Raw genomic sequence first — 6,029 nt, 5'->3', positions numbered from 1 at the left:
ATACATATGATAGGAAAATTGATTTTAAATTTATTTTAGAGATCTTAAAAAAATATGGCATCACAATTGTTTGGGATCAATGGTTCAAATACTGTTACCTTAATTTTATGCTTCACTACACAAAACCATGAAAGTAGAACATTTTCAAGTCCCTCCCTGAAAGTATCAAAATATCCTTGTTAATGTTCAGAATCACAGTTTGAGGCCAGAGATGCTGACATTGTAAGGCAACAAACAGCCCTTAGAAGCAAATAAAGCTGTAAATCATAGATAGAGGGGATGCTTGAAGAATTCTTCTGTTATTAAAAGAAAAACTGAGTGAAAAATTACATGCTCTCTGTTAGGATCTTATGTCTACTTCTATCTCAACAAAAAAGGTAGAGATGACTCAGAACACCAGATCATTTACAACTGAATTTATCCTCATGGGATTTACAGAACACCCAGACATGAAAACCCTTCTGTTTGTGGTGTTCTCTGCCATCTATCTGGTCACCATGGTGGGGAATCTAGGGTTGGTGACCTTGATTTGCATGGAGTGACATCTTCACACACCAATGTACATCTTCCTGGGCAACCTGGCTCTCATGGACTCCTGCTGTTCCTGTGCCATCACTCCCAAGATGTTAGAGAACTTCTTTTCTGAGGACAGAGGATTTCCCTCTATGAATGCATGGCACAATTTTATTTTCTCTGTTTTGCTGAGACTGCAGACTGCTTTCTTCTGGCAGCAATGGCCTATGACCGCTATGTGGCCATATGCAGACCACTGCAGTACCACACCCTGATGTCAAAGAAACTCTGCATTCAGATGACCACAGGAGCCTATGTAGCTGGAAACCTGCATCCCATGGTTCATGTAGGACTTTTGTTTAGGTTAACTTTCTGTGGGTCTCATCAAAGTAATCATTTTTTTGTGATGTCCTTCCAATATACAGACTCTCCTGCTTTGACCCTTATATCAACAAATTGATGATACTTATCTTGGCAGGGTCAGTGCTAATATTTACAGTTACTATTGTTGTAATTTCTTATTTTTATATCCTTTTCACCATATTTACAATGAAATCCAAAGAGGGAAGGGGCAAAGCTTTGTCAACTTGTGCATCCCACTTTCTCTGTTTCCATATTCTATGGTTCTCTTCTTTTCATGTATACTCGACCAAGTTCACTTAATGAAGGGGATAATGATATACCTGTGGCTGTTTTTATACTCTAGTCATTCCTTTATTAAATCCTTTCATTTATAGTCTAAGAAATAAGGAAGTAATAAATGTTACAAAAATAACTATTAAAAAAAGATAATTTTGTAACATTGTGAAACAAGAATCTCCCTTGGAAAATTGATTTCCACTTAATATTTTTTTAAACCTACAAATACTAATAAAGTGGAAGTGGCCACTTTATAGTCAAAGTAGTAAATTATTTAAACATGATGATATTTGACTCAAATTAAATTGTAGACAAGAAATTATGCTAAAACATCTTCAAAATCCAAGGCAGCAAGATTCATCACTCCTGATCAGGAGTGAACTAAATAATTATTCATTATGTCAAAGTGTAAGCAGTCCCAGTTTTGAAAAAAAATTCAAAAGTGCTGGGAACAAAAGTTAGTATGTATAAAAGTAGTACCCATTTAATATTCAAATTTTTCAAGTCCAAAAATATAATTTTGCAATCACAGGTTTATTTATAGTTCAAAAATATTAAACATTACATAAGCAACTCCGTATATGGGAAGTAAAATATTTGAATTTGCTTTTCATCTTGAATTTGGTCCTTTCCTTAGATTATTTATGAATATGTATTAATGCAGAGTATTTATTTTCTGATGGAGAGTAGTTTCATATTGCTAGTCATTTTTACATTCAAATACTCTGAAAGTATCTGTACATTGTGATTAATCAACCTATAGCTTAAATTGATGCTATTCATAATGAAATCACTATATATTTTAATTTTTCTTGTAGTTTGTTTATTTTCCATCATATATGGCAATGTAATTAGTGAAAATATCAATTCAATCAAGACTTTTCTTCCTGATAGCATCATCATTGATTTTTGTTCATTAGGAGTACCAAAACATTCACTTATTCCAATGAAAAATACTGATATGTTCATAGTATTAGCAAAAGATGAAGAAGTTGTTCAAGTATCATAGGCAGAAAAATAACAAAAATCCTAATTCTTTAAACAAAATTTGTTCTTCAACTAAATGTACAAACACAAAAGAAAAATAATTATTAAAATGTGCTATCTACTAGGCCCTAAGCTAGATATATCACTTATATGAACTAATTAGGTGTTCTTTTTTATGCTTTTTATTTTTTTTTCTTGAATGAGAACCTCACATATTGACATGCTGAGTAACTTGCCCAACCTCATCCAGGTAAGTCAGAGGGAGTTGGAGTGTGAATCAATACAGCCTTTCCTCTACATGAGTGGGATTCAGGAAATGGAGGTTATATTACCTATGGTATTTAGATATAAGTAACAACAGGAGTAAACTGTTCATTTAAAGATGAAACCATTTTGACAGAGCAAAACATAAATTAGCATGAGCAGAATCAATGTGCGTGGAAGTGAGTGTGTCACTGGGAGTGGGAAGTGGAGGTGAACAATGGGACAGATTCAAAAGTTGGCAACGAGTAGGAGAGAATGAATGTGGGAAAGTGAGGGCAAGTGGAACAGATTACTAAGAACATTGAATCTGAGTTAGTTCTGAGGCATATTATCATCTTCCTGGCAATAGAGTAATATGACTTTATCTTTCACTTTTTTTTTTTTGCAGTACTGGAGATTTGAAACCAGGGTCTTGTGCTTGCGAGACAAGCACTCTACCAACTGAGCTATATCCCCAGCCCCAACTTTATCTTTCAGAAAACCAGTTTGCAATTGATTGGAAAGAGACTGGAATGATACTAGTTTCGGTAATTCACACACTAGGTGATGAGATAAGATGAGAATAGGTTCAGAACGGACTGGGGTACACACATACAAATAGCATTTAAAAAGAAAAACATCATATCCTATATTGTTACTATGTGGAAATAAATGAAATTCTGTCTTCTTCCCTGCATCCATCAAATCACATCTGATTTTATTTTACCAGGTCTCAAACAGTCCCTGATATGTTTGGTCATTTAGTAAGTATTTCCTTTAAATTTCTTATTTGTAATTTTTTAAAAAAGGTTTATTGTTTGTTCTATTTAGTTATCCATGATCTTATTATAATTATGTTAGTTTATGTACAATTATTTTAGGTTTGAATGTTAGTAACTTTTTTAGTTTTTCAGTTTTGATTTCTAATCTGGTTAATACAGATAGGTACGACCTACATAAACAAGGCTCTTAAAGGTCTTAAATAGAATTTGCAGACTACTAAAAAAAAATTTGAAAAACTCTTAATTCTATGCATAGTGTACACACTGTATTTTTCCCTTTTAAGAGAATTATAATTATATATAATTGTTGAGTTCATTCTGACAAAAATACATAAGTGAAAATTAATTTACTCCATTTCAGTACCTGGTGCCCCAACTTTCCCTCCCTCCCCGCCTCATTCTCTTTCCTCTACTCTATTGGTCTTCCTTTCATTCATTTATTTATTTTATGATTGGTGCTTTATAGATATACATACAGGTGAAATTCACTGTGTTATATACATTTATATTTAAATTTAAAATGCACATAACATAATTTGGCCACTATTTGCATAATGAATTTGACAAAATTATGATGTGTGTATCTATAAATATACAAACTAGTGTTTTGTTTTGTTTTGTACCCACACATTGAACTCAGGGGTGCTTAACCACAAGCCACATCCCCAGCCCTTTTAATTTTTTATTTTGAGACAGAGTTTCACTAAGTTGCTTAGGTCCTCCCTAAGTTGCTGAGGCTGGTTTTGATCTTGTGATCCTTCTGCCTTAGCCTCCTGAGCCACTAGGAGTACAGATGTGCACCACCATACCCAGTTACACACTGTATTTTAATGAACATTTTGAGTTGTCAGAATTAAATCCATTTCTTTATTTCTCTTTCTTAGTAATACCATGATTTTTGCTGAGTATTTCTTCATCACTCAGCCCTAATCCATAGCAACCTTGAATACCAGACATCTGTACATGAAAATTTGTGAATTGTGTGGGAACAGTAAGAAAAAAATTCAATATCTAATATATTAAATACTGATAGATACAAAGTACTGAAATTAAAGTTCTTTAGACATTTAAATACATTTTTAGTAAACAAATGCAGAGATCAAAAAGCTTGAGAAACTCTGAATTGAATGGAGAGTACACAATCTGAATTTAATGAATATTTTCAGTTGTCTTGATTTCCTTTCCCTTTTCCAGTAATACCATGATTTACGTTATATATTTCTTCATCAACAACCCCTAAACTTCATAAACACAGAATCCCAGACATCTGTTCATGGAAGAGTTGTGACTTATTTAGGGTCAGTGAGACAAAAAGGGTGATTTTTATGTGTCTAGGGAATAAGTTTGCTTCATTTCAAAAGAAATCCACACACACACACACACACAAAATACCATCTCTGAATGTCAGGATGTATGAATGTGAAAACTTTCAGAGCCTATTTCCATTTTACCTCCAAAGAACAATCAGCCTAGACATGTGGTCAACAGTGAAATGAAGCAAGAGCTGAAGTATTCACAGATAAACAGACACAAAAACATCTGGCCCAAGCCATCCTTCTGGTTATATAATGCAATAGATCTTACTACTATGCAGGCTCTTTTTAAGTTGTTTTATTTGCAAATGATTAAATGTTAATTGCTGCATTCATGTCTCTTGCCCCTTTCTTATAATGTCCCTTTACATCTAAATTAATCCTCATACAATTTTATTTTTTTAATTATTGTTTTTCATTTTTACAGACTGCATTTTGATTCATTATGCATAAATGGAGTACAACTTTTCATTTTTATGGTGGTGCACGTTGTAGATTCATACCATTCGTGTAATCATACATGTACATAGGATAATGATGTCTGTCTCATTCCACCATTTTTCCCCCGCCCCTTCCCATTTCCCTCTACATAATCTAATGTTCCTCCATTCCTCTTACAATTTTAGCTTTTATTGGTATCTATATCATCTTTCAACACATCTTTTAAGTCTTTTACTCTCATTACTATTTTTCAATTTCAATAATCCCACAATAAAAATTAAGAGATCTCAAGTTGTCCACAGAAAGACGATGGTGAAGCACAGAAATCTAATGCAGACTATCTCACTTCAGAATCCATAGTCTAAACCATGAAGTCATAAAAGAAATACCATAGTGTACAAATCAATGTTTAAGCATCTAAGCTGTGAACCTAAGTGGGCAGACATTCAAGAGAGATGTGGCTCATTTACAGTTACCCCCAAATTTAGTTTGAAAAATTTCAATTCAGAAAAAGTTTGAGAAAGCAATACAACTAAAACTCACATGCATTCAATTAATAAAATAAGTAATTGACACTTTTTTCAGATTTTTTTGATGCTAAGTTGAATTTTTATTTATTTTTTATTTCACTTTCTCTTTTATTATTATTATTCAATGTTTATAACAGCTCAATTCACAATAGCTAGATTATGGAATCAACCTAGATGCCCTTCAACAGATGAATGGATAAAGAAACTGTGGTATATATACACAATGGAATATTATTCAGTCATAAAGAAAAATAATATTATAGTATTTTCAGATAAATGGATAGAATTGGAGAATATCATGCTAAGTGAATTAGCCAATCCCAAAAAACTGAAGGTCAAATGTTTTCCCTGGTAAGTGGATGATGATACTTAATGGGGGTAGGGGGGTGGGGGACTGAGAGAAGAAGTGTCACTTTTTTTACATTTATTCATCTCAAAATATTTATACACACATACATATAAAATATACATGCATACATACAATAAATATACACATATGATGAACATATACATACATTTTTACATATATTGTGTATACTTGTGCATATTATACACATAATACAGTTCAATTAAATTAAATT

General features: G+C 32.6%; 1 pseudogene; it reads left to right on the top strand.

The window, feature by feature from the left end:
* Positions 1 to 383: 383 nt before the first annotated feature.
* On the top strand, positions 384 to 1,305 carry LOC124993706 (olfactory receptor 5K3-like; annotated as a pseudogene).
* Positions 1,306 to 6,029: the final 4,724 nt, after the last annotated feature.

This window comes from Sciurus carolinensis, chromosome 9 (genome assembly GCF_902686445.1).
Source record: "Sciurus carolinensis chromosome 9, mSciCar1.2, whole genome shotgun sequence".
Classification (NCBI taxonomy): Eukaryota; Metazoa; Chordata; class Mammalia; order Rodentia; family Sciuridae; genus Sciurus; species Sciurus carolinensis.
The sequence above is the reverse complement of the archived record's forward strand: the minus strand, read 5'-3'. Positions and strand labels throughout refer to the sequence as shown.